Genomic DNA, 12972 nt, shown 5'->3' with positions numbered 1-12972 from the left:
CGTGTTTTCTTTACTGGACTTTCTTTAATCTACAATTTATTGACTGCTAGTTCTGGAAGTGAAAAAGCCCAAATGATGCCTCTTTTTGTGAAGGTTGCTGTATCTTGCTGGCAGATGATCATAATTCTTTATAACTGCCAGAGATTCTGAGTTAATAATTTTGCTGTCATGGGAGTATAATTCTAACTGTCCCATAATGGAACAGTTGAAAATTCATGTGTAAGAATTTAAAGTTTATATTAAAAGATTCAATTCTATCAAATTGTTTTTAGCCTCAGTGAAAGACAGGGTAGAACTGGCAAGGAACAGAAGAAAAATAACTGCCAGAATCTTCCTGGTTCATAGCATCATCTAGGTATAGTAACCTTGTGCCACTTTATCACCCAAAACTGCACTTTAGAATGTACACAAATAATTTATATGTCAAAATACAACATCTGAAAGCGCTAATAGGCGTAAGTGGAACTCTTTTGTTTATAGATGTACTGTCTACGACAAAAGCAAATTGTGCTTCAGTAAAAACATATCCATAAATTTCAGGGCAAGAACCCTTGGAAGTTACAGAAGCGTACTAGGATGTGACAGAGGTAGACCAAAATTAGCTGTAAAACTGGAAAAGCAGAACAAATCTAGAATGATTTTCTTTGACAAATTAGATTATTTGATCAATAAAGTGAACTTGATACTGGAAGAGCTGTAAATTTTAAAATTCATTTAGGAATTCAGGTTGTTGGGGTTTGCTTTGTTTTGTTTTCTGGCCTTATACTAGCAGTAATTCTGCCTAAGTTACAGAGATAACCCGGTTAGAACAGAGGATTTTTAAGGGTGAACTGGCTCTGTTGCAGCTAGTGGATAAATTCCCAATGACTCAACACAGCCAGCAACTCATGGCCAGACCCCACAAGAAGGGATGAAGCAGAACGAGTGGTTCAGGTGTTTTCACAAAACCCCAGTGTCATTTTTTTAACAGCTCCTGCAAAGCTGATATGCACAATGCAAGCAAACATTGAAACAATTCACTGCTATTGACAGCCACTTATCAAAACTAAATGTGGATTTCAGCAGCACAGGTCTTTGTAGGAGATAGATACATTGATGAGCTCTTGCAGTGAGGTACAAACACAGTGCTGCTAACCCTAGTGACTGCACTGCGGTCCCAGGAGTACTTTGCTGTGTTTCCTTAAGATACAGGTTTTTTGCATCAGATAAATATACCAAAACTCACAAATCAAAGCCGCCCTTAAAATAACTAAGGAAAACTAAAATTCCAGTATTCATAATTGTGAAGTAACACCAAGAGCTCGGAAAGCACAAGTTAAATGAGCCTGAAAGTGTTGTTTAAAATTCAGTTTCTTCCCATCTTTTGAGAAAAGCCATTTTATGGCTCTTTGAGAACCTGGCTCATTTCACTCCCTTGAATCTGACACTCCAGCACAAATTATATCCTTTTAGCAAATCAAAGGGATGGACAGAAAAGGTAGAAGCATTCTGATTAACACATGGACAAAGCCTTCCAGAAGTTTTTCAGATGTGCTTTAATTTTTCAGTGTATTTGCACGTGCATCTCAGCCCTTCCAACACATGTTTACCATCAAGCCAAAGAGATGAACTAGAACTAGAGGAATACCATCAAGCCAGAGATGAACTAGAACTGTTCCCTGGATGAAGCTGCAATATAAGAAGAGATAAATGATGTCACTCTCTGTAGATGGGCTAAGAAACCCACATGAATCATCTGCCCTATGCCCTTCCCACAGTCTTAGGACCTGCACAGAGCACACCAGCTTAGAGCTGGGCTTGGCTTACTCCAGGGATGATACCAGGCAGCTTCACAACCAGAGGCAGCAGCTATGAGCGAATGACCTGGACAGTATTTTACCATGATAAAATAATCACGTAGCAGTAGGAACACTGTGCTCTTCAGCAGATGCTTCCAGCAAAGCAGTAAAATAATATTAAAGTGTTAAATACTAAAAAATAAGCCTTTTAGTAGTGGGGTACAGTAAATACTAGTACCCTGTTTACAGGTGACCAGACTGAGGCAACCAGCAAAGACAACACAGAACAAAAGATTTTTTCTCCTCCCTGAACTTTTTCCCCAGTAACCAGACGATACTTTCCATCTACCCCTTTCTGAGCGCGAATGCTTTTCCAGGGACCAAGGAGAACAGAGGGACATGGAGGCGGCAAAAGCTCCTACACGTCATGAGTAGTAACCTTGTTAAACAAGCAGCACGAACTGATGAGCAGGCCTGACATGGTTCTCACGGTGTTAGAGACACTGTACAGCGTAGGTAGCGATGCTGGCCCCTTGCCAGGATGTATCACAGTGCCAGGCATATTACACCCAGCAAAACAAAAATAAGGAGGGAATCCAGTGAAGGAATCAGACAAAACAGACAACAAACAGCATTCACATGGGTTTGGATCAGTGCAAATTTGATTCTCCATTTCAGCACCAAGTCTTTGGATGTTATTAACCCATTTTTCACCAGAAGGTATTTTGGAAGATACATACAGTAGTTTCTTCCTCACAGTATCCTTTGTCCTTCTAAAAGGATTTACCAGGAGAAGCAGAAGTACCAGACAGCTGCACATCCCCCACAATACAGATAAAATTTTCTGCTTAATTAGGCATTGACATGTTTACTATAACCTTTACGGAAGAGTAACTCATGCTGAGAAATCCTCTTTTTTGTGTCTGTACCTTATACAGACACAATCTTATGAAAGTGGTAAAAGTAACTTACTAGAAAGCACCGTCAGAATCTCACAAAACCATCAGTCAGGTCCATTTTAATGGTTGAGGGTTCTGGGCAGCTTTGGAAACACATTTCAGTATCCTACTTGTAAAAGCATTTCTGTTTATGTAAATGATTTAAATTGCTGTGGGCATTTTAAGGACAGTGGAGACCTCTTCTGTGCAGACAACCTAGGGTACAAGGAATGCACGTGTCCTTCCGGCAGTGAGTTTTAGTAAGAAATCACTGGACACAAAGCTTGATGTGAACTGATGTAGCTATTTAACAGAAAAAACATTAATTTAAGTGGACTTTGCATTATTTATTTTCTAAGTAAAGGGTGTGTTAAGCCTGTAGACCCACATGCTTTAAATGCAGTGTCTGTAATAAGTAGCATAAATTTTGCACGTCATGCTGATGTCCATATAATAAATTGTTGAGTGACCTGTTCTCTTCCCACCAGTTCTCCCCCAGGCTTATTCTGACATTCCAAACCTCTGAGATGCTCATATACAGCTGTCTTACAGGAGGAAAAATAGAATTAAAGAAATCCAAACTCATGCTTCCTCCTTCACCCAGATGAGAATTGCTCCCACCAAAATGAAACAGGCACAGGCAGAGATGTAATATGGGCAATGTGCAGTCCTGAAGAAGTGAGGGACTAAAATTTCACTGTCATGTTAAGGACTGGACAAAACCCAGGAGCTTCTGAGCACTGAATGGAAGCAAGTTCTGGCTTCCTAAATGGAAATTTGGGTTTAGTGCTGATTGAGACTAAGACAGTATATGTCAAAATCATGATATCAGGAGGGATAATGCTGTCATATGGATAATAATCATAAATACAATTCTAAACTGTTTTAACTTTTAGAAGTTTTCCTCTGTGCCTTTGTGATTAGATTCATGGTAACTTCATAAACCTGCTTCTGTAGGACAAGGGCTGCAATGAACAGCTGACTGTTCTTCAAAAGATAACATTTTCTTAGGTATTTATAGCACATTTCTGCAGAGTAACTAGAAGAAAGCAGGCCCAGTTAACACAGCTGAAAAAACTCTTCTTTGAATGTATAAGTCTAACACCGTGCACATGCATGTTGAAGCCTTGACCCTGCCATGCAGAAGGTGCTGAGCCAAGCTCCAGGTGATGCTGAACCTGGCATTGACTTTCAGGCCCTCGCACCCTTGCCTAACCTGTAATTTGCACCACGTTGTACATCACTTCTGACCTTGAATTGTAGAGTGTGAGCACATCTTTTTTTTCAAGTGTTCACTCTGACTGTTAACTTTTCCACCAGTGGATGCTATTTTCACTCAAATTTGCTCTTTTTCCACATAGAGAAACATTTCTTAAAATATATACATACATGTTTCTTTCCAAGACTGGAAAATTTATTTCCTGCCAAGAAAAGGGACAGTGAATCATTGTCCAGAACAACACTGCTAATCCGTGTAAAACCCATGCACCATCTGCACTTCTTCATATATATATTCCAGTTCTACTTGAAATAACATCATTAGTAAAGCAATCTCGCAGTGCAATAAGGTGATCTTGTTTCCTTCTTGTCTGGCTTCAGCTCAAACATCTTTTTCTGTTTGGCAGAAACTGTTTCTTTCTCTGAAATATTTCATGCAGATAATGGATAATGACCACTTCTCATTCCTGTTTCTCAAAAATGTCTAACTACATTAGCTACCCAAAGACAAATCTTAACCTGGCTCTTTGTGGAAGTTCATGGCTATAGATTCATCCCAGTTTGAAAATGAACTTGAGAAATAAATTGGCAGCTGTGGAAAAAAAAAAACAATCCTGCTCTGTTGCATAACTCTTATAGAAAAGACATTTTGGAATTTAACAGGAGTAAAACCAACGGAACACTCTGGAAATGCAATGGGGTTTATGGAAAGAACTGTTAAATTACAAAATTTGTAATACAAGAGTGAATAATATCTATTTCAGAACTTTCTAGGCTATGTTCAAAAATTCTGTACCAGGAAAACAACTTCCTGTTAAGTTCTACAGAATGGAAAGGAAATGCAGGGAAAGGTCCCATTCTTACCATGCAGAAAGCAAAGAGCAGCTCATTCTGCATCACAGGTTTCAGAGGCAGAAAAGCATCTCTTGTTAGCTGGTCTAAACATCCTGGTAGTGTGTTTTATGCCTAAACCCATGTGTATCCTGATAAAGGTTCTAGATGTTCTCAAAAGCTCAGAAAAGCTTGAATATGTTCAGATGCCTCTTTTCTGGAAGGCCAGTTAATTACTTTGGATAATAGGGAATTATTTGCACCTTTTGCTGCTATTACTAACTGCAATCTCCAAGCTCAGTTTGCAGTGGCTCAGTGTGGAAGCTGTCGACCACAACTGATGCAATTTCTTGTCCGAAACAACTTGTCACCTCAAAGGAGAGATTTCTCCCAGTATTCCTTTGCCTTTGGGTTTTTTTTTAGAGCTTTTTCAATAGTTCCAGCTGCTGATACTGGGGCATGAATTCCTGACTCCTGCAGAGTAGGACGAGTAACATCCACAGCCATCCTGGATGGACACAAGCAACCTCTCTGCTGCCAGGCTTGTGAAGCCACTGCAGCTCAGGAGCAGGGGAACTTGGAGTGGCTTCTGCCATAACTGAATTTTAACACACAAATGCAAGCCCATGGAACCATAACTATTATTTATAGATGATGCTGAAATGAAGCAACTGGGAGCTTTCATTTTGTTACACTCTAATTAGAGTTGTATTATAAAGTTTTCTATTAAGTGTCCAATTTCCTACTGGTTTAGAAGGCAAAATACCCACTAGTTTCAGTGGGACTCTTAGCATCATGAAGGAGAACAGCTTAGGTCTTTTGTACATTGCATCCTACACAGTTATGAGTCAAATGGAAATGATCAGAGGCTGGAAGTATATGCACAGGGAACTAGCTTGTGAGTGACCCATGAACCCAAAGCAAAACCAATCATAAACCAGGGAAAAAAACCCAACCCAAAGGAAGACTGAAAAAAGCGAGGTTTGATGATGAACTCTGCTGAGCTGAGAGTGCTTGGCAGGGACAAAATTGTTAGGGAGATTTTTCTTGAGTAATTTTCCTTAAGGATGATGTTTACATAGTTATTGCACTGAGAAATAAAAACAGCTTCAAACATATTTGCCTTGTTCTGGATCCAGTCAGTTTGAACAGCTGAATGGCCAGGTGCTAGCTATTGCAGAAATGGATTTAGCCATGTTCAGAGCCAACAGTTCAAGTTCCTTACATGAGGGCTTATAGTGTAAGTGAATAATTTGCCTTTAGTTAAAAACATTCATGCTTATTATTTTCTACAACCCCCTGGAACTTTACAATTGCATTGCTTCAACCAGCTGAAGGTGTTTGATATTCTCCAGATTGTATTTGCAAGAAGTATGCTTCTAATGGAAGCTACACCACTTGAATGCAAAGACCTTCCCAGCCCCTTGCCATGCAGGATCAGCAGCCCTGGCTTCTGACCCTGTCCTGCCTGCCTGTCCCAACTCCTCAGCGAGCAAAGGTTTATATAGGTATCAGGCATTCATCACATCCCAACAGCAATGTGCGCTGCGTTTAACTGCTGGCATGGACACAAAGGGTGCTTTCGAAAATGCAGTTTGGTGCTCAACAATTAAAGGAATACAGTAGCAGCAAATATGTTTTCCTCATTAGTAATTTTAATTGCTGCAGTGTAAATCACTTTGCTGATGAAAATGCAAGTTTGAAACTTTTGCCTCTCTTTGCCTTTCTTCTGTTTTTTCTTGTCCTATTTATTGTTGTGGAAAACAGCAAAGTGGCTTTGTAAATGTACAGATTACCTCATTTGAAACCCAAGTTTCAAATGATGTTTCCCTCTTTCAATATCCTACGTTCCCCTAAGTGCCAATGTAAATTTCTTTAAATGGCATGAGCCAGCAATCAGAATCACAAAAAAATATATATCTATATAAATTGAAATTGTAATGAGTCTTACCAGTGTATTGCTAACACTTTGGTTCATTTGATATGAACTTTGTTTTTTTAAAGTACCACATGGTAAGGCTTTGAAACTTCAGTTTGTAAAAAAAAACTGTAACAGCCTTACAGCCTTTGAAGTCACTACTGATATAACTCTGAACAGATCCATTCAAGTTCAACTAACATCAGACAAATGTTTAGTGTATCAGAGGAAGCCACAAAAGCAAGGATTTCATCAATATTTCACAACAGCCTCAGGGAAACTGTAGATTGCAATGCTGTAGGGCAGCTAATGGAATTACACACAAGGGTTTTGTACATTTAAAATAAGCAGCTACTAAAAAAATTACCCTTCAGTTTGATAGAAACTGTATAAAACTGCAGATGGGAAACAATTAAATAGCTACCAACATTTATCCATGTCAGTCTGATAGGTCATTTAATAACAGGTATTTCTTTCCTCCTTTCTTTTTTTTTTTTTTCCTGGTAGGGCAATAATAAAGATTAACATTTATGAAAAGTAGTATAAAATATAGTACAGCCAAATGAATAATTAAAGATGCTTCTGAAGAATTTGTTTGCTATTGTATGGCCGTGAAGACAGCTCCCCAGTAATGAAGTACATTTATATTAAACACAATTATAAGTAGAAAGCAGATGAGGATTATGTTTATGGACACTTGCTTTTTAGTCTAAAAAGAATAAATTTTTGACTCATTTCTGTTGAATCCATGGACAGCATTTCTGCACGACACGTTCTGCTTGAAGAGTCGGGCTTTGAATGCATGTAAGGGTAACTTGAAGCTGGACATATTACATGTAATAAACCAGTGTAAGATCAACACTTTCTCTTGAAAGGCTCTTGATCAGAGTGAAGAAGAATGCGTATGAAAGCACAATGTTTATTCTAAAAATAGATCCATATAATCATAGTCCTTTCATTACTATGCTCAACGTGTAAAAATCTTGTAGTACCAGCCCTTCACATCGTGGGGTTTGAGTGTTTGGATATGGTCTACTACTGTGGGAAATTACTATTTCTCTTAGTTAACTGATGCTTGTTCAGTGCATCGACTAGCATGATGTGAGAGACAGATGATTTGATTATTATTTCTAAAAGGCTGCTTATTTCTTGGCCTCTCCAATGCAAAAGAGACTAGCTTGGCTAAGTACGATGGAGTACCCGGTCTCATGCATAAGAATTTAAGCCCCAGTTCAAGAAGGCTCATAAACATGTTAAGTTTGTCTCAGCTGGGGTAAGACTAGACAGGCTTATCTGCCATAAAGACATGGCATGATGATGCTTCACTGCCATAATTACTTAATGTTCAATTATTAATATATAAACAATAGCAGCCTGATTTCAGTAATGTGGCTAAGGATTCAATGAGTCAGCCTTGATAGAAACTCTGCCAGCGCAAGGGGCAAGGCTCAACTGTTGTAACTCTGGCATCTGCCACTGATTGCGGAGGTGGCCTCTTGCAAGTCACACAGGGTCAGTTCAAAGCTCAGATGTTTTTATGGATAACCCCCATGAACAGCCGTTTTCTCTTCTAAACCCCAGCCTCCCTGCCTGCTGAACTGCAAAATGCTGCTTCTTGTATACACTCTGCAGGAGCACACTGGGAAATGAACTGTGCTTGTATGGTGAACAGAAAATCCAGAGCTGCTTGACCACTCAGTTTCACGGGCCAGTGATGGCTGGAGCTGAAGCCAACAGCACTTCTTACATGTTTTTATTCAAGCTCAGAATTCATGCGCAGCTGAAGATGCTGCATAAAATGCAAGTTCCTTGTGATAACTTGTTGACTAGGACCTAGTACTATAGCCTTTTTTTTTTTTTTAAGAAATTATTAATATAGCTTTAAAAGGACACTATTATTACAACATTTGTCTAAAGAGCAGTTAGCCTTTTGATTTTCCCTTTGGATATACAGCCATATTGGAGCTTCAATGAGATCTGCTTTAAGCTGTACTTGCTAGTAGTGTTTCTAAATCTGTGCTGGTTACTCATAGCTGGTTAAACCATGGCTGCAACATCATTTTCTTTCTTAACATCTCTTTAGATAAAGTGCATGAGTAGCAAGTGGGAGTATAATGAAATATATCTTCCTCGTCTTCTTGCTTTGTTTTGATCTTGCATTCCAGGCAATAAAAAACTGCAAATAGTTTTGAAGTGTGAATTTTCATTTGCTGGGATTTCAGTGTAAAAGGAACAGTAGTGAAGAATACACAGATCATCAAGTGGTTTATTTCCCTCTTTATTTTCCTTTCAGGAACATACTGTTGCAAATGCTGGTCTAAATGAATAGTCTGTTTCTTTTGTGAAAAATATTACGGCCAACAAGCATTGACTTTTGACCATCAGACATCCCTGCACTTATAGCCACATAACCATCAAAGCACTAAGCCAGCATGAAGGTCATTACCCAGACGGCATCTTACTTCAACTAACTTCTCAGATATGTAAGCAATAAGCAGTTGCAAGAGATTGATATGATACTTTGTGAGTAATTTGGATGAACTATAACACTAACCCAGTAAAGTATTATAATTTTAAATGTGTCCAGAAAATAATTGAAATTCTGGTTTAGCTTCATCATAATGCACAGTGCTGGGTATATTTAACAGCTGACTAGTTTAGCATGAATATTGCTTTACAAATGAGGTCATATTGTTTTTAAGAAACAATATTGCTATCAAACATGTTTAGGAGGAAAAGCAAGAGATTATGAGTACACTTTTAACCTTTCTGTCTCTTTCTGTATCTGTTTACTATGGTGATTTAGGTGCTCAGCGTTGTTTGAAGGCAAACAAGGAAGGTTCTGGCATTTAAAAGAGATCCAGTAATGAGCAACTGGCAGACAGATTCTTTCTTATTATTACTCTGTCACAAAATCTCTGTTCTACATCACTCCATCTTTGCAGCACCAGTCAGAGATGAGAAAGGTCAAAACATCTCCTTCAAATATACAGTCTGTACATGCACAACAACATTCCTGAGTAACATCAACAGCCAAAATTCAATACACACTGGAAAAGAAGAGTCCAGAGGTAATGAAGTTCCATTACAGAGAAGGCTTTCCTTCTGCTGGCAATGGCATAGCCTAGGTTGGAGTGAGACCACCTGCTGATCCTAGTCCGCAGGTTTTTTATCCCTTACCCTGCTGTCAGAACGAGGGGTATCTGAACAAGACACTCCAAAGAGCATCAAATATATACAATATGCATGCATCCACCTATGTAATGTTCGGTCATTTCCCTACCAAGGAAGGGAGTGCCTAGGGAGCCTGATCCTGCTTTTCACTCCTCATTGCACTCAACGCGGAGATGGCTGCAGCAACTCTGACAAGAATCAATCTGTGATCCTTTGAAATCTGTTTCAAAAATGGAAATAACTTGTAAGGTGCTGCCTGAAGTATTCCCTCAGAGAGGCATGACCACAGGTGTGCTGGGGCTGGCTTTGGTAGCACAGACTTGCAACCCTTTTCACCTCAAGATTTGAGGGAATCACATCACTCTTTTAATAGATCATGCAAATAGACTCCATCTTTATTATTACCATTGCCATTTTGTAACCTTTGGGGTTAATTATTAATGCATTGCCCCCAACACTAATACTAGCCTACAAAAATCTTCACCAACATGGAACAAAATTCTTCCTGCCCTGAAAAGCTCCCAGTTTTGATACCCTCCAGTGCTTTCCTTTCTCTTTCTACACCATCCAGGATGCTGCCTTACTGTTTCCTTGCAGATATGAAGGCCTATAAATAGTAAGAATACTAATAATTATCAGTAGTAAAATTAGTACTGTTGGTTCCTTTCTGCAAGAAACTTGTGCAAAACAAATCAATCCATGTCAAAAGGAAAAGCTTCCAACTGATACGGGAAATAAACAGATTTTCCAAGTATCCATCAAGATTGTTAAAATAATGGAAATTTCAAAGAAAAAAAATAACGATTGAAACACAAATATTAATCTGTGTTCTTTTAAATCATGTCTCAAATGATCCAAGCAAGGGCTTAGATCCAGGGCCAGTACACAGACCATTCAGAGATCATAATCACCACAGTCTCAGTGTTGCATTCCTGCCCTATCCTAAGTGATAACTGAAATTTATCATATGGGACAAAGCATAAAAACCCAGACAGCAACAACAGGAGGCTGCAGCTGCACAGGATCAGCTTTTCCTGAATCTCAGCAAGAAATAACAACTATGAGTTATGGTAAAAAAATCCAGTAATCAGAAAGGTTACTTACTGACAGAAATGATTTCTTCAGCACAGGTATCATAATGTAACTACTGCTGAAGTGAGGGACCTCACTGGGTACAATAAAGCTATACATTATATCCATCCTAACTGGATTTAAGGCCTGCTGGAATTCACAAAGTAATCTAGTGGATCAAAAATCCAGACTCCAAAATCCTTAAAGAGCTGAAAGAGGGGACCAACAGTCCGCTCTCCATCTCTAACTGAATCAAAACACTTTGTAAACTTGCCTGCATTTTTTTCCTGGGGCCTCACACAGACTTGGAAGGAAAAGCAAGAGAGGGTATCTGACCTCTACCAAATTACTCATTTTTCTGACTTTCTGAAAACTGAACTGCTGCTACAGGCAAGCTCAAATATAAAAAAAAAAAAGAAAAATGCCATAAAAAGAAAAAAGAAGCAAAAAAGCTATTTAAAATGTTTATGGAATTTACAGAATTAAAGTATTTATTGCTGTTTCCAGTAATCCCAAGTGTAAGTGCAGACAAGAGCTTGGAAAAAAAGGCCAGAGAATTTTGGAGTGTGGTTATACACACCCAAAGGGCAAAACTTCTCCATTTGTGTCATAATTCCTACCTCTCCTGTTTCACTGCCTCCAGTATGCCATCAGCATGCAACCAGGACACCAGCATTTGAGCTCTGCACTTCTGCAGAGGAGCAAATGTACCCGGGATGTTTATTAAGGCATCATTACATGTCTGTGTAGCATCATTTATTTTCTGTGGAAGAGACCATGCCAGGTCAAGATCAACAGTTTGAGCGGACAATTCATCAGGTGGGAGCAGGTGGCAGGGGTGGGATAAGAAATCACTGGAGAAGGAGTACGAAACTGAAATGGATGGAAGTGTAAAAGTAATAAGAAGGTGATCAGTGAAACTACAAACAACAGAAGATAAATCAAACGAAACAAGTGCAGAGCAGAGATCAGTCCCGGAGGGTTTCCTTAAACATGAACAGGGCTTTAACCTCGATGAGAATACCTGAATTCATGTATAATACTTTTCCTCAAAATTCTGCTGGGAATCAGGAGGATGAACAGAGCAGGGTTATTACAAGGGTGCTCAGAAAGAACTGGGAAGAAAAACAAGTCTACTTTCTTAGAGTTGTAGTGGAAATGGATGCAGAGAACATTTAGAAAACAAAGCATTACAAGGGATTTTGCACATAACATTTACATCCAGGTACAAACTGTGTTTGTATTGTGAGGGTATGTTACAGGATCTGCGCTTATATTTCCATTAAGATCAATGAGGCAATGACTGAAATCATACAAAGAGTGGCAATGATAGTAATGATAGTGAAAATGGAGAAATGGTGAACAAGAACTTTTGAATAAAAGGAACGACTCGCACATTAACTTCAGTACTTCTTGAACAGAAACCCACCAAATAATTTTACTGAGGATTGGACTTCACACCAGTAAAATCCTTTTGTTATCAGTAATCCAATTATTCGTGACAAAAAATCTTGTGCACCTTATCTAACACGGATTTTGGACTAACTACTGATGATGTGAAAGGTAAGCTTCCAATACTTCTTTTGTCCTGTCAGTGGGAGTTGTATAAACTTAGATCTGCACAGATTTTTTGATAACACATGATGATACACTGGCTATGGATGCTGAGTTGATTTGCTAATCAACTAAAATAGAAAAAATCCTTTGAGATTTTATGGGTAAAGTTGATTTTGAGCTATAAAATTGAAGCATTTATTACAGACCAGACCAACAACAGTTCATTAGGCTGTCTAAACACTTTCAGTGTATCCATTAGGTTCAACTCCAAATAATACTTCCCTTTTAAAGCCTGTCTGGATGATTCTTCTAATACCAGGAATAACACCTAAAAATAAATATGAATTTTTAATGTGTTTATCAATCTATGCTCAAACTTAATTGAAAGCAAAGCATGCCAGATCTAGCTAGTACCTGAACAAGGTTTGTCTTGAATGAACACCAGTTTGCCTTGTCTACATGGGCTAATTACTGTGTGTACCCACCA

General features: G+C 38.7%; 1 protein-coding gene across 6 annotated transcripts in view; it reads right to left on the bottom strand.

Annotated features, from left to right (window-relative positions):
• Positions 1-12972, bottom strand: part of TSHZ2 (teashirt zinc finger homeobox 2) — a 228114-nt gene that overhangs the window by 91505 nt on the left and 123637 nt on the right. The window lies entirely within an intron of this gene.

This window comes from Lathamus discolor, chromosome 11, assembly GCF_037157495.1.
Source record: "Lathamus discolor isolate bLatDis1 chromosome 11, bLatDis1.hap1, whole genome shotgun sequence".
Lineage (NCBI taxonomy): Eukaryota > Metazoa > Chordata > Aves > Psittaciformes > Psittacidae > Lathamus > Lathamus discolor.
The sequence above is the reverse complement of the archived record's forward strand: the minus strand, read 5'-3'. Positions and strand labels throughout refer to the sequence as shown.